The sequence below is a fragment of the Alligator mississippiensis genome, chromosome 2 (genome assembly GCF_030867095.1).
Source record: "Alligator mississippiensis isolate rAllMis1 chromosome 2, rAllMis1, whole genome shotgun sequence".
NCBI classification, from domain to species: Eukaryota; Metazoa; Chordata; order Crocodylia; family Alligatoridae; genus Alligator; species Alligator mississippiensis.
In genome coordinates this window covers 106,774,980-106,797,321 of record NC_081825.1, presented here as the reverse complement: position 1 = coordinate 106,797,321, position 22,342 = coordinate 106,774,980, and positions in this window count along the sequence as shown.

Here is a 22,342-nt window from a genome sequence, read left to right as displayed (position 1 = left end):
TTATCACAACCATTTTAGTCATACAGAGGTCCTAGTAACTGAATGAAGAGTAATCTTTGTTGACTGGAAGTGCTGGGAAAGTTAGCTTCACATCTTAGAGGATCTTAAGGGTACATGCAGATTTTACACTTAGATTGACCTAACTGGAATTAGGTTGATCTAAGTGCTGATCTGTACAGACATTCAGGGAGGTTAGATCACACCCAAAATGGCTGGCCCCATCTAACTTACTTTACCTGAGGTGATGAACTAAGTTCGGTAAGAAACGGGTTGGCCTGATCTAACACATCTGGAGCTCAGCCCCAGAGCTGGGAAATCCCAGCTGCTTGCCCCAGCCACAGGGCTGCACTTTCCCTTTCTGCTCTGACTGGGCTATTTTTAGCCACCTGGCCCTCCCACCCCCAGATGACAAACCCCCTGCAGATCCATCTGTACCCCAATCCTGCCAACCCCTCCTTGGACCTGCCAGCCCCCTCTGCAGATCCACTAGTCCCCACCCCAATCCTGCTCCTCCCCACCCCAAATTACTTAGATCAGATTCCTAGAGCAGCTCCCAGCACTGGCATCAGCACAAGCCAAACCTGATCTATGATTATAGACTGGTTATTGTGAACATGTGCAAATACCCATGGAGGCCCTAGTGTATAGAAATGTATACAGAAGCCAAACAGAGGCTCTAGTAACAGTATGAGCAGTAACGGCATGAACAGGCTTTGCTGACCAGATGTGCTGGGAAAGTTAGGTTGGCACCTTAGGGTTTAAGGCTGAATTGATTCAGTCTTCATAGGTTAGTCTAAACTGCATAGATTGAACCAATAAGCAAGTGAACAGACATTCACTTTTGATTCCAGAAATACAGCCACAAGCCTGCCATAGCCCAGGCCAGAAGCTAAGAGATGCTAGAGCATGCCTCCCTACTTACCTAGTGCAGACAGCTTGGGCCAAGACTAATCCACGCACCCTGCAAGGGGGTGGATTTGGGAGTGTACAGGGGAGGGGCAAAACATCCTGGGATGCTGGGGGATTATGAGTTAACTTGAATCTGCAGGGGATTTGGGACAGAAGTTCAGTAAACCATTTTAACCTAAATCAGTGAAGTCTGATGCTACATGCATCCAGCTTTATCTTAAACCACTTTTGGCCATTTTGAACTGCACTTAACTTATGTTGTGTTGCAGCTTTGAACCTGATTCCAATCAATTATATTGGTTTATGTGTAATTTCTCTCCATAGCCTAGAAGGCCAAGGCACAGAGAAGTGGCTGCAAAGATTGGTACAGGACCCCAAAACAGGTTCCCCTGTCTGGTAGGAGGTGTCAATATCTTGTGTGAGTTGAATGTTAATGATGTCACCTAAAGATGTTTAGTGATTGGTGATGACTATGCTGTGTATACTATAATGTAAAGTTGTTTTCACTGGGATATAACGAGGGGTCTGGGAACCGTGAATAATTTTTACTGAGCTAGGGGGTATATTTTAATATGGTACAATGTACACAACTAACCTCGCTAGCATTGTGAACCAAATGGTCATGGATTCTAGTGCCAAAGCTTATTTGTAGACATTAAAAACTTGACTGAGTTTTTCTTACTAGAAACCACAGTCTATAGACACTTTACTATAACGATGAGCTCATTGGGAATAGTAAAATGGGATCACATATGCCATCCTGACAGAGCTTCTATTGGACCACCTCATACTAACGGATCCTGATATGACCAGTAATATTCAGCTCCCAACAGTATTTGATAGGCTGTGATGCTGGGATTGGGAAGATTCAATTTCTTCCTCAGCCTGGAAGGATTAAAATTTTGGATGAGATCTATCACCTCCCAGAGAGTTCACTGACCAGCAAGTAGAGCCTGTTTGAGGATGCAACAAACAACCTGCTGTTGAAGCTGTGCAACTGGGAAGAAAAGAATTCAAGATTTGTTGGATGAACTAGAGGGAGAGAGAGAGAGGGATCACGGTTATGCAGCCTCGCAGGGTATTCAGCTGAAAGGGAAGAATCCTGGTTTCCAGTCACTGCTCTAGGAGTGTTTGTGTTAAACACATTAAACAGGCATTGGGTCTGAAAGCAGTCTCAGGGAAAGACTAGATTTTAGACATATGTCTGTCGTTTCCTGCTGGATAGTTTAGATGGCTCCTGGATCAGTTTGGTAGATATGAGCCCATTCTGAGGCATCTACTATTCATATATATTGTATTGAAAGCTGATGCCTTTCCCTCAGATTCCTGGATTTCATTCTGGGGCACTAGTAACTTATCTCTTTACTGGATCTAGCCTGGAGTAACTTGTCGAAGTTCACACAAGAAGTCTTTGGTAGGGACATTGGCAAGGATTTTGGTAGAAGTTGTAGCCTATCCACTGGGTTATCTTTCCTATCTAAAGGATCATTGATCAAAGACAAGTCTTTTTGAAAGCCACATTATATTCACTAGCCCAGATCCTGTAGCTGATGTAAATCTGCTTTGCTTTATTTACTTCAAAGGACATTTATGATTTATACAGCTAAGAATCTGATCAAAAACTGATGCAGCTCATAGCCTTTAGTAACTGGATGGTAATGATTGCAAAAACATTTGTTTTCCAGAGCCTATGGCTAAACTGAAGAGGTCGAGAAAAGGGTTGAAACTCTATGCATAAATGACACATATGTATTTGCCTCCCATTCCTCCTCCCCCCCACACCCCAATGTCACATTTCAAAATGTCAGACTGACTGCTTTACTATGGAAAAAAAATGTTTTTATCCATCACTTGAGACTCTGTATCTAACAGGATTCAGGGTTCAGATCTTTTATACAGCCGGAATAGTTCACATTTTTTGTACTTTATATGTCAGCCCCTTGATACTGTCCAAATGTGCACAGCACATTTTATTTACTATGATTGTGTGACTCCAGATGCTTGAGACTGAGCATTTTAAAATGGAATCCTGGCAAACAGTCTCAACAAAGAGAGGAGGAGGACTGTAACTAAAAGAGTCTATGCTTTAAAGAAAAATACAAAACAAAACAGATGGTTTCTAAACAGTTTGCCAAAGAATGGTAGAGGGGAGTAGGGTGGGGAGGAAATAGCAACAACAACAAAGAAAAAAAGACCAAACTTGGTTCATTTCTTGCGGTTGTAATTCTGCTTTCAGTTGGATAATTTAAAAAAGGCTCAGAAAATTACCAAGCCCTGAATTGCTACCCCACATGACCTGGCTTTGGTGCTGGTGGTTTACAGGAATTTGACTTCAAAAACAGAAAGAATGACTACAGAGTAGAAAGAGGGAAAATGGCATTTAGTTTTAGAGTCTGCTATTTTTAGCTAGCTTCTAGCTCTTTAAGAGACTTTTTTTTCTCTTCCCATTAAACTTCAATCTAGCTTGTACAGTTTTCTGACAACAGGATCAAAAGTGCTCACATACTGTTAGTGCTATATTTGCAAAATTTACAAATTACTATCAAGTGTCCTGAGCGTTGGCACTTTGTTTTTTCCACGTTGCAAGTGAACTGATCTCTCATCTGGCCCAGCCAATTGTTGTGTCTTGTAAAAGTGCTGCTCCACGAGTCAGTGATAAAGGAAGGTTCTTTAGACAGCAAGTAAAGGGGTGGAGGGAAAGGGGGTGTTCTTCAAGCTACAGAATAGGTATTTTTCATGCCTCTGTCAAAGTCCTATGGATTTTCTTCTTTCTTTCTTTAGTCTCTGCTTATCCACATTAGGGCTGAAAGAGTTTGGGTGTGGTTACTTTTGGATTCAGCCAGAGGGGATGTGATGGAGCAGCATGAGATGTACTTTCTGTTGCTTTCTCCCTCTGATAGTACAAAAAAATAGACTAGCCAATCTAAGAAGATTATTTTCTTTCTCTCATTTTTATGTCATTATAGTATGCCTCTGCAAACCTCTCTACTAGACCATGAATAAAGAGATCAGATAGCCCATTTGGATCTCCAAATTGCTCCATTTTTAAATTACATTACTTTGGCTTTCCTACATTATAATTTATCAACTTGATTTGTGTAATGATTTCACAATTACAAAACTATTTGGAATTTCTGGAATTCTAAAATTAGCTTAATTGACAATCCACTACATTTTTAAATGTATTTTTGCAGGCATCTCTGTATTGCTCATCGTGGTAATAACAAAGGATCTTGTAGTCTCCAGATTTTAAAAAAATATACTGCTCCCAGTGAGAAGATGGTACTGGTTTAATGCAGTGCAAAAAAGAATGTAACAACAGTTGTGAGAAAAGGTAAGAGGTATATTACATTGTAAGCATTGTGGCATATTAGAATAGCTGATAAAAACTGCACTGGGAATTATGAAAACAAATGAGAGCTGAAGGCTGAATAAAAGAGTGCTATATGCAGCTGTTCATGTTTAGGTCAGTCGTGTGAATATTGCTTAGAATCGTTATTGATTCTTGAAAGTCATTAGTCTCTAGTTGGCTGGTATGAAAATAGCTAAGCCCTAATTTCAAACTTAAAGATCTGAATCGGAGTTGATCCTTAGCCCAAAAACATCCATTTTAGCCACCTAACTTAATTGAGCCCTGATATTCTGATTATCATCTATGTCAGCAATTTATTTCTGTGAAGGATTCATTCTTTAAACTAAATACTATCCCTGCTCTGGTACCAGGATGAAAGCTGCCATGACTTCATTGTTCTTTTCCACTTCATTGTTGTCATCTGTTTCCAGGGACCTTTTATAATGACCTGAGATGCTTCTTGAGTGTCACCCCTGCTTGCTTCAGGGATGTATTTGGTAGCCCTGCCCTGAGTCATCTGTAGTTTTTAACTGTAATGTTTTGTAGGTGAACTGTCAGTGCAGCTTCAGCACTTTAGACACTATTTTCTTTGAAGTCTTCAACAAGAACTTCCTTGAAGTCCTTGCCCAAGATCTCTGCACATACTCTTTCATTATTATAGATGGTACATGTTCTTATATTCCAACTTGCCTAAATTATGGATAGCTGCTAATATATCTATATCCATTAGCTGGTCATAGTCTCATATTCTGTCTCTCTTCTCAACTGAGAGCTGATATTAATATCAATTATAGATGAGCCTGAACCAAAATGAGTTTTGGGACAGTTTGATTTTTTTGGGTCTGAATCCAGATTTTGCAACTCAAGTAAATAGCCATGATAGGCCATCCTTTACTGAGCCAAGGACTACTACATTATTAAGATATAACTGAATATTTAAAAATTGAAATATGCCGGTCTTGTATTATTAAACCTTGCAACTATGCAACACATATTAGGAGGAAATGCCTTCCCAGGTTCCAGAGACAAACTATGTAAAAGCCACTCCCCTGTTTTATGGTAAACAAGAACCTTCATATGAGTTTTTCTTATTTTTAATGTGATATCTCCAACTTCAATATAGAAAATTAGATGTGAATCATTTATTTACATTCTCCTCACTCAATTTTATCTGCATAACTAGTTAAATTGATCCTTGCATTGGTATCTGCACCAATTCAAACTACTGCATTATCATCAAAGGGTATAAATTATGACAAAATATGCATATCTTGGATATAGGATGGAGTTTACAGTGATTCCATTTTGTATAAAATATAGGACAAGGAACTCCAGACTTGGCCTGATTTTTAGAACAGAGAATTAAACAGGTCTTGCATATATTACATACATATTAGATAGTCTTAATCTTGTTCTTTCTCTGACCAATGAATATTTAATATTTTATACCAATTGGGACAGCATCAAGAGGAGAGAGCAAGTTAAAGCATCCACCCTATACCTTGACAGTTAGAGCTTTTTTCTAGGATGTAAGAGAGACAAGTTCAAGTCTCTGTTCCAACTTGGGCTGAGTAGAACTGGGTCTAGTCTGGGTCTCCCATATCCAGATAGTACCCTAGCCCTCAGAAAACTGTCTTTTTTGGATCATATACACCTCAAGAAAGGCCTCAAACTTGGATCTGTAACATGCTGCTGGACTCCTGGCTGTTGCAGTACAGCCAACGGGCAGCTGTAGCAATGGCTATTTTTAGACCCTTGACCTCCCAAGACGGTGTTCGTCTCTGCTGCCTTAGTTGGCCCCTGTGTTAGGGTGTGTAAGGATAAAGCTGAGTGAGGCTTCTGCCCCACATCATGATTAGCTGGGCTAGCTGAACCTAAATGAGGGCCAGCTGAGCCCTGGTCCATTCCTGCTGATGGGTGTATCTTTGAGGAAATTCTCTAGCACCTGAACCTTGCTGCACAACTTACTGGTCTTCAGACCTTGAGCACCTCCTCTCCTGGTAACTCCTCTGCTTTCTGCCCCAGTATCCCTGATTGTGCATCCAGTCCCTCGGATTTTGGACTTGGCTTGATCTCAGCTTGTTTTCTGATCCCTGATTCTAGTTGGTAGTTGGTTCCTGACTCTCAGCTTCTGACCCTCACCCCTGCAATCCCTGGTTCCACTCCTGCCTCTACCTACTAGGCTGGACATCCCAGCGTGCCATAACAGGGTCTGTGTAAATGTACAAATGAACCCAAATAAGTTTAGCAGTTTACTTTGAGCAGTTGGAAACCATACTGGTAGAACCTTGTACAAGATTCAAAGGTGCCTAGGAATGGACACTGGCTACCCCAGTTCTACTGGGAGAAGGGGAGGGTCTGGTGTCTTTAGTCCCAGTGTAGGCAGGGCCCATGCACTTTGGGTATGGGTGGAGACACATCCAGGTCCAAACAAGCAGGACTTGGAACTGCTGGACCCACCTGCTCCCATACCCAAAGTACCTTTCTCTGCTGGGATTGAAGACCTCATAACTCCCGCACCCCTCACATACATATGTAAGGTCTGGGGTCTTCAGTCCCAACAAGGGCCAGTCAGTGTCTGGGGAAGGGGAGGAGCAGGGGGGTCTGAAAACAATGGGGCAAGAGCAGGTCAGGGGCCAGTTCTAGTTGGTTATTTTCCCTGTCTGCTCAGGGTACCAGGGCTAACAGCTGCCCAGCCCTGGGGTTTTCCCTGACCCTCTGTTGTCAGAGGTTTTCTGTGTATTACATTACAGCCCAAGTCACATACTGTCCCCCTGGAAGCAGTGGGTGGAGCAAGGTACTCTGCAACGCTCAAAAACAGTGCAGGACCTTCTATCTATGAGGTAAGAAACTCTATCAGAGGAGAATTCTGTCTTGTTCAACAAGATAGAAGTTTCTACTAAACCCACCATTTTGGTCTGATAAAAACTCTTTGAACATTTCTACACTTAGGATTTTTATTAGTGGAAATACAATTCCACCACTAGAAATGCAATGGTTATATGTACCCTTAGTTATGCTATTGCTTGAGCTCATTGCTCTTTAGAATTTAAACAAATGCTAAACAATTAAAATTTTCCTGAACCATTATTGTTGCTTTCCAGCAAGCCCTTGTGCAAACCATAAATACAATTAACGTGAGTGCAGCTTATCTTGGTTTGAATGTAGGCTAGGACCAGTTTAACAATCCACTGAGGATTTGCGTCATTACAGCTGCAATGGTTCACCTCCGTTCATGGACTAAATCCCTCATTGTGACCAATGCCTTATGTTTAGGAAGTCTAACCTTTGCAAAGGAGGTTTGATTTTAGGGTTTAGAGCAAGTATTATGTATAGCTTCTAGCAGAAGACCTGCAGTCTGAATTGAATTCTAATTCTTGTTTCATTTATTATTTGTTTTGACCCTGAGCACTTGACCAGGCTGTGTCTTGAATTTCCCCATTTGTAAAACCAAAATTTTGAGTCTTGGCCACCTCCTGGGCTTAGAGTTTGTAAGGTATTTTGAAATTCAGAAATGAAAGGCATTGAAGGATATTGTTTGGTACATTTCAAGTTTACACAGCTTTCTTAATGTCTTCTGTATTGCTTGGGCAGTCAGTGCTTTTCATATGGGCTATGGTTCAAGTCATTAAAATCCTTGTATCTCTCTTTTCAGAAGGGTTTACAAGAACCTTATTTATTTTACTATGACAGTCCATCATGGCAATCTAAGCACCTGCTGTACTTTCCTACGTACTTGGCTATGGTTGATTACAGATGTCTCGTTATAAAGGAGCTTTTGTCCATACTCTATTTTTTAATCACTTGACATACTTTTTTCCACTCATTTAAATATTTAGTAGTTCTTAAGGAAGCTGCTTTTAATGTAAAGTACATGTAATAATCATTATTTGGGTTCTATATTGGAATATGATGAGAACATATCAAGTGATCATCAGAGCAATAATGCTCATTTTACTACAACCTTTGAAAAATGCTTTCGTACCCAGCCAAGATCTGTTTGTCCCTAAGCCAACTCATTTCCCCCCTGAGCTTAATCTGTATGGTTTCATTTTTGGTACTTGACCTACTTCGTAGAAGTGTCTTCAAATGAAACTAAATTAAGTACGAACAAACCAAAGCCTCACTCCCCATTTCTAAATCTATGAGAACTCATTTAAAATCATTTAGAAAATAACAGTCTCCTAAGAGACAGCTTGAACCATCCCATTATGCTAATTTGCAGGTTGTGTTATACATTACATTTAATTCCAGCAATATCATGGCATATCATAGTCTAAATTATGTGTGTCCCTTAGATAAAACAATACATATATTTGTCATATAATGAGGCAGAAGGAGTCAAGCATGCCCTAAATGTTAGCTGAGAAGTTTGGGGTGCACCACCTCATAGGAGCACCAAAAACTATGAGCAACTCAAAAAAGCAAGTTTTTCAGTGAAAATTGCCTTACATCCTTAACTATGAAAAGACTGGTTTCTCCATAATGTGTGCACCCAGTATTTAGAACACGGTAGAAGGTACACTCTTGTTTCTACTGTGGCTACCATATATAACTCTCTACAGTGGTTTAAATCTGCTGGAAGTAAATGAAAATACCCACTTTTGCACCAAGGCTAGGCTAAAAACACAACCAGGTAATCAAAACAGTCTAAACCTCTCCTTTCTTAAATATGCAGCCTCCTTCTCCTGCTGGACCCACCACCATCCTTCTGTATTCCTGTGTTTGACAAGGTATGTAGATGATCTCCTTCCTCAATTCTAACAAACTTGTATCAGATTTGTTCACCAGAGTGCCCCAAGGGATGATGAGGTCGAACGGTTATAAACTACTGCAAGACCGTTGCAGGCTGGACATAAGGAAGAATTTCTTTACTGTCCGAGCCCCCAAGGTCTGGAACAGCCTGCCATCAGAGGTGGTTCAAGCACCTACATTGAACACCTTCAAGAGCAAATTGGATGCTTATCTTGCTGGGATCCTATGACCCCAGCTGACTTCCTGCCCTTCAGGTGGGGGGCTGGACTTGATGATCTTCTGAGGTCCCTTCCAGCCCTAATGTCTATGAAATCTATGAGATATAAGAGGCCCAACTCCTTCAAATTCAAATCTACTACTCAATGGATGCATCAACATGTGCAATTAATTCTCAGCAATAAACTCTAGCACATATCATGCTTTGGGTTGCACCCGGGACCGCAGCAGGTCAGAGCAGCCCTGACTGGTAGAAGGTCCAGTGGATCAACCTGCAATGGCTGGTCCAGTGGTTCAAGCCCAAAGCTGCTCCAGCTCAGCTCAATGTGTTCCAGAGGCTCTAGATGAGGCACAAGGGTGCTTCAGTGTGGGGCTAACCAGCAGGCAGCGACCGCATTGAAGCACCCTTATGCCCCAGCCAGCTGAGCCAATGTCTACACGTGCATTGCTGCACGCAAAAAAAACTCCACAGCAGGAGTTTCTTAGTTTTGTGCACTCTAATAGAGCTGCACGTTTAAACACCAAGATGTTTACTGTGGAGCTAATTGGGCAACTCAGAAGTAAACATCTTGTGTAGATGTGCCCAATGTGACTTTATTTAACTTACTAAGTAGCAATTGTGACACAGGTAAGAGACTTCCAATGTGATTAAAAATCATATAGGCCCCAACATCATTTGAAAAAAGGTAGGAAGTAAGCATTTTTAGGGGAGGAAGAAGGTTGTAGTGTGGAGTCGCAAAGAAATGAGGAGTCATTGAGAAAAGAACACGGGAGTATTTAATCACACATTTTTAATCGCAAGAGAGAGAGAGCACTAAGTCAATCTTTAAGAGTCTTATTTGTGAGGTAGGAAAAATATATATGCAACCTCAACCACTTCTCCCAACCCCAATTTAAAACATTTTAGGAAAAAGTATTTTACAATATTCTTTCTCTCTCATTTCTGCTTCCAGTCCTCATTTTTGCAAAGTGGTATGTGGAAGAATTCCATTAAATACCTAGCAGCACCTATGCTGTTTGAGAAGGCACCATGCAGTGCTATATTTTACCTTTTGTATTTTACATGTCTTACCAAATGAATCTAGTGAATAAAAATTTAAATAAATTCCTGCTGATACCCTTCCATTTTTATATAACACAGCCTATTATGCGCACAGCAAGTAGTTCTTTAAATCACATGAGAACATATTGTACAGAAATTCTCAAGAGAAACACTGGTTAACCAATTTTCTCATGAGCAGTTCAATGAGGAAACATTCCTATACCATTCCAGATTTGCACCCAGCATGACCTAGTAGATGTGACCCATTTGCACTCAAATTTGTTTGCATTTGCCTCCTGTTGATATTTGTATGAGCTGTTCCTGAGAAACTTGCAGCACTGTCTTAATGTTGGCAGGGGTTTCTGTGTGACCAAGTGTCATGTGGGATCCCCATAGCACAAGTAAATGAACCAGTCTCAAAATTGACAGAATCAATTTTCATTTCTGAAGTCAGGCAGGCTTTCATTTAAAGTGTATTGACTCTGTAGAGAGATAATAACAACGTTGCTGCTTTCAGTGAAAAAGCACCATTACTGAGAACAATGCATTCAATAAATGTATGCCAGACCTTCTCTTCCCCAGACCACTGTCCTCTTACAAGCTGGGAGCTCTCCAGAAGCACTTTGTCTGCTACCTGTCCAGCATTACAGTCTGGGAGTCTTGGGCCCAAAAAGAAGCCAGTATATTATTAGGCATCAGCCCAAAGAATAGGGAGATGATGAGGAAGTGAGTATGATTCCTCCCTAGAACTCTACCAAGACATGGGCCAATGAGCTGGCACAGTCTACCGTTCATCCTGTCAGCTGGAGGATTCTTGCCCACAGTGTAGTCACCATATGTTTGGCTCCTGATCATGCAGCAGACAGTCTTTGGAATAATATACTGAAATCAAACAGATTTCTCTCTCAAGAGCTTACAAACATCAAGTATTTTCAATTGTTTGCCAAGCTTTAAATAGACAAAGCTGGAAATGGAATGAATCAGGTTCTAAACAAATTGCTTCTCGGCCTTTTATAGGCTAAGATCATGTGATACCCCATAAATAGAAATATATACAAAGATGGAGCAAAAGCATACCAATCACAATTGGATAAAAGGGAGGTAATGCATTCTTATTGTGATATATTTTATTATACCAACAACACAGTTGGTTGAATAAAAGATATCACCATAGAAATCCTTGTCTTTCACATAATTTCTGGACCTTCACGGCTACATTATTGCTCTAATGCTACTGTAATTGCATAAAATGCATTGATTAGCTGATCAGATAATGACTCTGTTAGGGCTGTGGCTGGTGGGGATGCCTATAGAGCTACATTCTTCCAGCTGAATACCATATGTCCTCTGAAGCATTTAATGTCAGTGCACAGTTACAGCATGATATTATTAAATATTTGATCTTGCTTTTTCCTCCAAGATCTGACTTGTATATTCTTGTTCCTGAAGTGAAAAGGAAGTGCCTAAATTTGAGCAGGATCATGCCCAAATTAAAAGACTTGCTTATCTAGTTCCTATTTTTTGACTGAAGTAGAAATAACAGCAATTCTTCTTTGAAGTTTTCCTCTGAATGTTGATGATATAAAACATTCCCATACAACGTTTTAATATTCTAATTAAAATATGTGTTACATGGTTTGACATCCTATTTCATTTCCTTGTAAGCCTGACTGAAAATGCTATCATGAAAAATTTACTTGTTGTTTCGTTTTGAAATACTGTCCTCTTTTACAGAGGTTTCCCTACTGTGGGAGAAATATTTAAGGGCCTGGTTGACATTATAGACATTAGGGCTGGAATGGACCTTGGAAGCTCATCAAGTCCAGCCCCCTGCCTCAGGGGCAGGAAGTCAGCTGGGGCCAAAGGATCCCAGCAAGATAAACATCCAATGTACATGATAAATGTCCAAGTTGAGTTTGATTAGAGTCAATATACAAATTTTAAAATCTGCTGGTGAATATCAATAGCATTTAGGCTTTTATTAAAGCTGTCATAAAAGCATTCCAGAATTCAGAAAGAATAGTATCACTAAGATTTACATATGTATTCATACTCTCTCTTTCAATGTTGATTTACATCTACTTAACCTCTGGGTATATTCCATAAAAAAGCTAAATTAACTAAGATTAAGATTGCTTGAAAAATATAAACCTCTTATGCATGTGTGTAGCTAATCCTATCCATATGTTATCTCTTTAGAACACAGCATATTCTACATACTTATATATATATTTATTGTTCATAGAGAGCTTTATATTTTAATTCTTGTACATGTACAGTAGTCGAATTGTCATAATGATCCATTATGTCTTTGTTTTATATACACTTTCTCCTTCTAAGCATATATTTTAACAACTTAGTTGAGAATATTTGCTATGAACATATTCTTTTAAACAATCAGCATAGTTTTCCTGTGATATAAATCAGGGAATGACAGAATTAACAAAGAAGCTAACAACTGAAAATGGAGATGACCTGAGTAGGATGATAATTTTTCACTACTGCATTGTGCTCTTAAACATAATTTGCAGCATGTTCTCTAAGACTAGTTTATTGTGTATTTTACAAATGACTTTCTAAGATATTCAGAGAATAATATACAAAACAGGAACATGTGACGTATCTACACTGAGCAAAAATAATGTAATGGTTTCTCAGTACTCTACACACTAATTTTCAGTAGTGTCAGATTCCCATGACAACTACTGATATTTCAATGACAACTGAAAGTGTAATGTATGAATGTGGCAGGGCACCTTTGGTTCCTGCCACTTTAAGGGCCAGAACAGGCAGCACAGCAGCCTTTAGGTGGATTCACTCCCAATCAGGAGTCACATGACCAGCAGGAGGCTGACTAATTGGGAAGTGGAACCAGCTCCCTGATATAAGGATATACGAGCAGGCCCTGAGTAGTAGGGCCAGCAGTTTCCTGCAAGCAGCTGGAGAAGCAACATAGCCTGGCTGGAGCTGCTGCTCACATAATACCTTTTGAAGGTACAGAGCAAGAACTATGGGGATCGTGGAGGTTTCTGGTCCTGTGGCATGACCTAAAACTACAGTTTGCTGGGGCTGGATGATGTGGTGGGGCTGCTTTTGGCAAGGCAGCTTCCAGGAAATGCCACAACTGTGCCAATAAATGGTGAGGATGGGTTGCCAGAAATATTCAGCCCCTGCTGCCTTGTAGGTTACCCCGTGGAGGGGAAAGACTAGGGGAGCACAGCCTGAGAGAAAACCACATGGGACAAGGCCCACTGAGTGGGGCTTGAGGCAGGGCCCAGGCCTATAGTATGGGGTCTGGCCAAGGGTGCAGGTTGTCTGCAGGCACCTGAGATCTGAGTGGGCCACTGGCCATGGGGGCTAGACACATCTGTAGACAAATGAGACACATGGGGTGTAAGGCCCCATAGCCCCAGCAAGACGGTAGTATAGGATCTGGCAGCCATGTAGAGTAAGGCCTTATGGGGCCTGAAGGGCTGCTTATGGGCTGACCACAGTAGCTGGAGTGGAGGCCCTAGTGAGAAGGCAGAAGGCCCAGGCATGATAGAGTAAGCCTGAGGCAGAGTATATACTTTGGATGCCATCTACAGGGCATGGGACATGGTATAGGGGAGGTTATAGCTATATATAACCCCCTAGGCATTATATCAGGGCATAAAATGGGTAGCCTCCCGTATTGTACATCAATTATTTATACATCAATATGTGGCATACTGCCCTAGACAGGTGAGCAGGAAGATGTTGGGACCAGCCTTGTGACTTCCCCCTGTCACAATGACATTGATACATAATGTTTTCCATACAGAGTGATATAATAGTCAGATCCATTGGACAGACTAGTGATTTTGTTGCATTAAATTCCATGTCTTACAAATTGTGCCTGATTTGTACATGGGCACAAATACTCCTTGTGTCCTCTTCCCATTTGAGCAAGTAGGCCTCACAATCTGTTCCTATTTTTTTTTATTCTACAAGATATTCACAAATTAATAGATTTTAAGACCAGAAGGCACTATTCTAGCTATCTACTCTGACCTCCTGCTCAGACCAATACATGGAAGCTTACCCATTGAGGACCTCCACCAGAGGTTCATCTCAGGTTCCCAGAATGAATGCTAGGAATCTTAACCTGACAAATGTTAAGCATTATATTTGTTTTACTATCATCCCATGAATACAGTGAAAAAAATGATAAATGAACCGTGTAGACATAACTGTCCCTTTATCCCTCCAGTCTAAGTATTAACAGGATGCTCCTGAGATATGTAATCTAATTAATCTAGGAATTTAAGTGAGCTTGATGGGTCAGAATAAACCCAGGTAGTCCTAATCCTACCAATTTCCATGCTTATGTTCTGATGTTATACAGGTAAAACGTGTCTACCAGGGTTTGTTAGAGGCGTGCTAAACTCTTGTGGCCATTTATCATCGTTTATATGATAATATAAATTAGAATATCTGACAGTTTTCAGAGATTATGAATTTTAAATGCCATAACATTATTTAAAGCAGCATGGACCTGTTTTAAGAGGAACATAGGAACATTATACATGTTCATTTCTGTCCTTCATGGTGTTAGGTTGAGTTGAAGATTGGTGGTTTGATATTCTCTTTTTTTTCATGCAGACTATCTTCAGCCAACTAGAAGATGGTATTCTTAAATCTAACTCCTTCCACTGCATCAGCAGTCATTTCCTCTTAGTTCTCCATCTGGGATTTTGATAGTTTTGGTCTAACATGTAGCCTTGAAGTAAAACATAGATTAACTGGTTCAAGAAGCATGACTCTTTCCCTTTAGTATTACTATGAAGTCTATGACACCTTTATTTTATGGGTATTATTTTTCAAAGCTGAAACATGTGTGCTAGTGGCAACCAGTTTATTTCAGGAGATGCTTCTGTTTGTGAAGAGGAAAGTGAGCAATTTTTCATGGAGACCTTGCTGTTTGCCTGTTCTGAAGATGTCTGCACTAATCTAAAATAAGTTCAGGTCCAGAAATATTAAATGGCTTTTATACCCATAGTCACAAAATGCCATGGATTTCCTTTCAGACAACTAAATGCAATAGTCTTTGATTTGATGTAGGGTATGAATATTGCTGTTTCTGTCATGTTATTATGAAAGCACCTTTGGGAGGCTGTGTTCCATATTCACTTTTCACAAGAAAAAAAACTTCCTTGGTTCAAGGGTAACTCATGATTTTCCTGTGCTCTGATTGAGGGTTAAGATAATTCCCTTACTATGCTTGAAATAAACTCAGCAAAGTAGGTAAATGTTATGATTATAGAGTACCACTTGCACATTACATTTGGCAGAAAACTTTTTAAAACCTATGATTGGCTGAAAATCTTAAACTCTTCCAGTAAAATACTAGTGAAATAATGTGCAGTATAAACTTCTGAAGCAGAAGGGAATCATCTTTTCATTTGAATATTTGTATTGTTGGACCTCCCAACCACTGGCTTATGCTGGCAACAAGGCTAAATTAATCTGAAAAGTGGGTTAAAGAAGGGAGTATGCCTTGGTTTGGTTTTATTTTGAGTTTCAGTTAAATAAGGTATTCTTTATTGTGCATCCTCTAGTCCTGTGTTTTTGTAGACTGTTTCTGTTTCATCCCAAAGATACCTGTATTTATTGAAGGATTCATAAATGCATTATTGTTATTCACTATTAATTGGAGTTACCATACTAACATGTTTTCTACACTTTTACTTCCTCTTTTATTTACATGACTACTTGAAGAAAATTTAGGGGAATCAGATTTTAGATGAAGGCAGAGCCCTGCACCAAGAACACAGTTAAATGCACAATCCAAGCCTTTTCTAGTTAGCCTGCAGTGCTGGGAAAGAGTACATATTATATTACAGCCCCACTAAGGCATGACACCATGCTTTCCATAGTGACCCCTCCATCTGTTAAACTTTTAACTCAATTTAATTAAACCATGAAATACAGTATGGGGTTTTTCTCTTGCATTCCTGAGGTGTGTGCATGCATTTTGTTTAGTGATCTTCTATTTAATCTTTAGATTTCATCATTATTGCCAAAGCTTAAATCCAAGCCTCTCTTCACAAATCCAACCTTAATACAGTCTTGAGTAAAAAATTTAGATATTTTTTCCATATTATGTCCCATAGCAGAACTTGTCCTGCTGAGATAATTGAGAAAAGCATAAGGTTTCAAGCATTCAAACATTTGAAAAAAAACTAGGGTTCTCTGAGCACTGGGAAAGAAATGTGATTTTCTGTGGATTTTGAACTTTTCATAAAAACCTGGAGAATTTTCGACAAGGGTAAATCTTCTGAGGATGGATTTTGTTTTGTTCCTGTTATTTTTGTAGGTTTTATTCCTAACTCAGTATTGTAAATATAGGCACGCTGCGGGTTAGAACAACATTATTCACAGCCACATCCTCTGCATCTTCCAAACTTGTTTATGCTAATGCCTACATTGAAGAGTAACACTTTTTACAGTGAAAACTAAAATATTTAAATAAAAAGAAATAAGCTCTGTTCAATAATACAACTCAAACCACTGCTACCCTTGGATCTCACTTTATGGTATGCACTTTGGTTTGAGTGCATGCCTCCCAGAAGTGATAGGGGCTCCTATGTACATGTGGGCAGCCTGCTGTGACCCATTGGAAATCCAGCATGTTGGAGCACAGCATGGAAATTGAAGTGCTCCCTCAGCCTTCTGCGTCATTTGTATCAGCGTCCCTGCACTGAAAAAATGGTGGTAGGGTGCTTTGAAATAAAACACATTCAATGAGCTTTAGTGCAAAGTGCCCCGCCACCATTTTTTCAGTGCAGGAATATGTGGGGACACCGATACATGTGGTGTGGGGCCACTGATACACGTAATGCATGGGCACTTTTAGTTAGCGTGACTGCTAATTAAAGTGCCTGAGGCTGCGTTCCAAAGCACATGTAAAAATGCCCTAGAAGTCTAACTAGGACCTGAGGAAATGACTATTTCCTCTAAAACTTCTGTATTAAAAAATTGCAACTAATGCTGCCCCTAGTAGCAATGGCCATTAGCACAGAATGGATGTTTATGACACCAGCTTTTTAGCTACCAAACACCAGGATTGTTCAATACAAGTATGTGAATCAAAAGTTTAAATTGGTTCCATTGTTGACAAATCTGCTAGAAAAATATTTGTGGGGAAAGGAGTTACAGCACTGGTTTGTCAAATTTAGATTTTTATCTACCTAGTACCAAAGGGCCGTGTTCCCTTCTAGAGATCATAAACACCAAGAAGTCTAAGCTGGGCAGGGGTTAAAAGAGATTTTTTTTCTGTTTACCACGAACCCAAGTATTTTTAGTAAGCACTCTGTGGCTAAGAAATGCAGTTTGAGGAGCTGTTCTGACCTTACTGCAATTCAGATATAATCTGAGTAAACAAACATTTCTGCTCCTAGAGACTTTACAAGTCACATAACTGGTCTCATTACTTGATAAGAGTCTTGAGCTGAAGCACAGACCAAATATCATTACCCTTTGTTGGTACAACCCTTCCTTCCAGGACAAGTTCAGGTATTTTATGACATTTGGATGCATAGTAATGCTGAAGAAAATTTGCTTGGTTCTATTTTTGCTTCAAAGCTCCCTTTGCAAACTACAAGTTTTAAATCATTGAGACTACCCATGTGAAATGGCTAAGGGGCATAAACTGATTTAAGGATTTTAAATTTAAAATAGGCTGGTAATCCCCAAAGGATCAGAAATGTGAGTAAAAAAGAGTTTATCCAGCTGCCCTGGAAGGTTGTATATGGTGTCTTTGTAAGGTCTGAGCCTGAAGACCTGATATTGCCTCCTCTAGAAACAGGGAGTTATCTGTGTCTACATTTATTTATGAAGGGGGAATACTTTCCACACAGTTTAACCTGAAATTTAGTTTAGTATTGCTGGCACTTATTTCATGGCAGACAGGGAGGAATTTAGGTTTTTTTCACTGACCTGAATATTACAAATTTAAAAAGCTACTAACTATTGTCAAGAGCTGGTGTGTGATGAATTTCTCCCATACTTTCTAATTCGACTGACACTCGTCCACATTTTATAACCCCCTCCTGCATTTTTAGAACAATCCATGAAACTATTAGGCAATGGGTAGCTCCTGATTAGATACTTGCTACATTGGCACAATGTTAATCTCTTGTTTTTGGAGACTATGGCTCTGAACAGCAGTAGATGGCCTGTTGACTAGTGAGACTGCTTCATTTTCTCCTTAGTTCCACTTCTGGTATTTTAGTGGCATAGAACAAGCAGAAATAGCTTTACCTCTTCCCAGTCTAAGCTTTTGGTAGCCAGAAGGGACACAATAGGAAAAACAAAAAGGACAGAGAGACTGTGGAATGCAGAATGAAGCACTGAAATGAAAGATTAAGGGAACATAGGAGCTTAGACAGATGAAGGCAAAGGGAGAGTGTGGGACCCTACAGAATTCAGGCCAACTGTACTGAAATGAAACAGGAGAAATCAGGAGTATCACCTAGATATGATAGACTGATTTCTTCTATATAAATATTAACAATAGATAGAAATGAAAAGGTCATAAAATGTTCAAATGAGGACAAAGGGAATGCAGGGTGAAAGAAAGATAAAGAGAAAAGAGATAAAAGGATGAGATGCTTTCCTTTCGTGGAAAATACAGAAAGGGGAGAATTTAGAGCCCCGTTATCAGAGAGGCATCCAGGGGAGAACTCTCATTCCTGTCTTGCAGGAGGAGAGAGAGGAAGAGATCTTCTCTATAGACACTAGAATGAACAATGACCCTTCTTTTCCTGAAGACTTAGCAGATCACTGGATGCTCTCCACTCAAGAACAGAGCTGTAGTCAGGGCAGGAAATTTAGTGGCTATGCCTAGAGGCTTGAATGTAGGGAGTGAGAAAGATCAAATGAGAATCTAAGGAGGAAAGACTGAGGCTGGGAGAGGGAAAGGGAAATCTGAGAATGGAGAGATAGGACAAAACAGGTCAAATTAAGGGGAGGAGTGTGAGCAGAAGAGTTTGTGACCTCTAAAACCTAGAACAGAATGCAAGATATTTGAGTTTTTATCTAAGCGATACTAATAGACCCCTTCTAATGTTGTTACAGCTTATACAAGCAAAAGTGTTCTTTCTGGTATAGCTTAAACCAGTTCCCTGGAGGGAATTAGCTATACTGGTGTAAAGATTTTTTTTTTTTTTTTTTTTTTTTTTTTTGCACCAGTAGGACTATATCAACATTAAGTTTGCCATCATGGCTATGCTGAATAGAGGTACATTTTTTTTCACAATTCTAACCAACACAAGCTATATCCATGCATGTTTTCAAATGTAGACATATCTATTTCTCAAGTGTCATCAGTACCCATGATGTTTCACCTTTCTCTAGTGCTAGTCCACCTAGAAGACTGCAAACTGCTGCTGTAATTCACCTATCTTAATTTTTCTGTTTCTCAGTTGCCCATCTGTAAAAAGGTGATGATAATAGCTTGACAGTTTACACAGGTATCCTGAAAATGGATTCATTGACATCTCTGACATACTCATATGCTATAGTAATTAGCATCCTAGAAAAAACCATGAGGAAATGAATTATTATACTGTTAGAGTGACATATGACTGGAACCACCCATCAAATAATTAGGAGAAAACAAAATATTGAGGGAGGGTGGAGGGAGAATGAAGGGGTGTGGGGACCCCCCACATACTCCCTGACATTACACAGCCCCCACTGCCAGCAGCAGGTGGGGGCACTCAGAGTGCTCAGGACCCTTGTAGACATTTGTGCTTGGCCATGTGCAGCTCTGGCCAGTACTGCATGTGCGGGTGAAAAGCACAGTCTATCTAGCCCACCTCTATTGCAGGGGCTCGGCATGGCAGGCATGCAGCTCCCACACTTGCATGGCAGTGGGGGAAGTCCCACAATGGAACCAGATGTCTTTGTCGCTCCCTGCCACACAGGTCCTGGGACTCCATCGGGAGTGGAGGGAGCCCTACCCTGTGCTTCCCCATGGAGTCTTGGGACCTGCATTGCAGAGCTGGGGAAGGCAGCCAGCTCTAGCACAGGGCTTTCCCAAGTGCCATGTGAGTATGGGAGCTGCACACGTGCCACGCAGAACACCACAATAGAGGCGGGCCAAGAAGGCTGCACTCCTCACTCCCATGTGCAGCACTGGCTGCAGCCATGTGCCACTAGGCACTATTGCCTGCTGCTGCTGCTGGCAATGGGGGCTGCAGGCCATGTGGAACTATGTGTGGAGGGTCCCCACACCCCTCCACCCTCCCTTACACCCACACCCTGCCCAACCGAGTGCCACACTTCCGCTGCTTCCCTGGGTGCGGGCTCCATGCTGCCACCAACCCCAACCCCATGCTCCCTACCCCCACCCAGCTGCAGCTCCCCCCCTGCCTCTGCGCCCCCCTCCACAACTCCCACTGCTTCTATGTGTTGCCCAGAGTAGGCAGGACACTGGGGAAGCCAAGCAGGTCACCTGGGGTGTCCATAGCAATGGCAGCAGCATTCCCACCTGGAAGATGCTGCTGGCTAGGCTGGGCCCTTCTGCCTATGAGGGTGGGAGCAAGGCACAATAGCTATATTGGGGGGTGTATGTATATGAGGGCATCTCACTCCCACCCTCATGGGCAGAAGGGCTGAGCAGGGTACAATTCATTGGTTGGTGCCCACAAGCCAGATGAAAGTGCCTGGTGGGCTGGATCTAGCCTGTGGGCTGTATTTTGCCTGGCCCTGCTCTATCCCAACTACATAGGTGGTCCAATAAAAGATATTACCCTAAGAAATCCTTGAAATTCTTTAGGCTATGTGTTCAATTCCCCAAAATAAATGCATTTACTAGGCCCTGAGCTCCAGTTTATTTACTTGCTTAGTTTTTCAAAAATTAGCTACTATGGGTTTACATTGGAGATGCTTGTAAAGGGCTGAAAAGGGGTCTCAAACACCAGTGTTCTGTCCCAGCTCCTGGAAGACTTCTGAGGAGGCAGGCATGGGATAGACCTTATAACTCTGCTCTGTTCCTTGAGTGTGAAATTGGCTCATCTCCAAATGTAGAAAATAATTTTATATAAATCTTCATATGAAGGAAGTTTGTCCTTAATTGGGGGTGGGGTGGGGATCTTGATTAGGAACTTTTATTATAGTTTTTCAGTTGTTTACCATGTGAAAATAACAGAAAAGAGTTTAGATTTCAAGCTCTTGGGTTTTCCATTATATAGAGCTGAAACAGCTTAACAATAGCTCTTTCTGTTTGGTAAGTGCAGTAGAGAGTGAGAGAAAGGAAGACACGTGAAAGCATCTATGAGTTAGTAGTGTATAATGTGGGCACACTGCTGTCAGTAAGTGGTTGCCAGAACTATACATCTTGGAGTTTCCAAGTGTATTGCTCCCATATTCCTATGAGAATAGCAAAGAGACAGACAGAACTGGAATAATGAGAAGAACATAAAGCACTGCATGAAGATTGCTGGGTACTAGGTTTAGGTAATGCTGTGTAAAGAGGCTGAAATAGAGGGACAACATTCTGAGTATCCCTTCTTTTCCCTTATTGAGGATATTATAGTGTGATATTGCTGCCTTGAAGATTGATGGGTTTTTCATTGAAAAGTGCAGGTTTCAAAAAAGCTGGAGGGAAACTACAATTATTTTAGTGACCTAAGGCTTTGACTTGTCATATCAATGTGGTATGACGTGATTTAACAGTTTGTGAGCTCTTAATTCTAGTTTTGGTTTCATTGACTCTTTGAATAGCCCTACTCCTTTTAGTACCATTTACAGTATCCGTGCATTCCGTCTCCTGTGCTAAACTTGGAAGTCTGGAACCTGGGGAGTACCTCCACATATGGGACAGATATTAAAGAGCACGAGCAGTTTAATTACCTTGCCCTCACAGACAATGTAGACTATAGGTCTTTTTTGCTGTAATATACCCAGGAACTGTTGAAAATCATAGCATGTTGAAGAGGATATTGAATAACAATTCAATATACAATGAAGTATGTTGAATAAGGATAAGGGGAATATTTGGAGGATGTGAGATATAGAATATGGGGCTAGATGGAGTGATG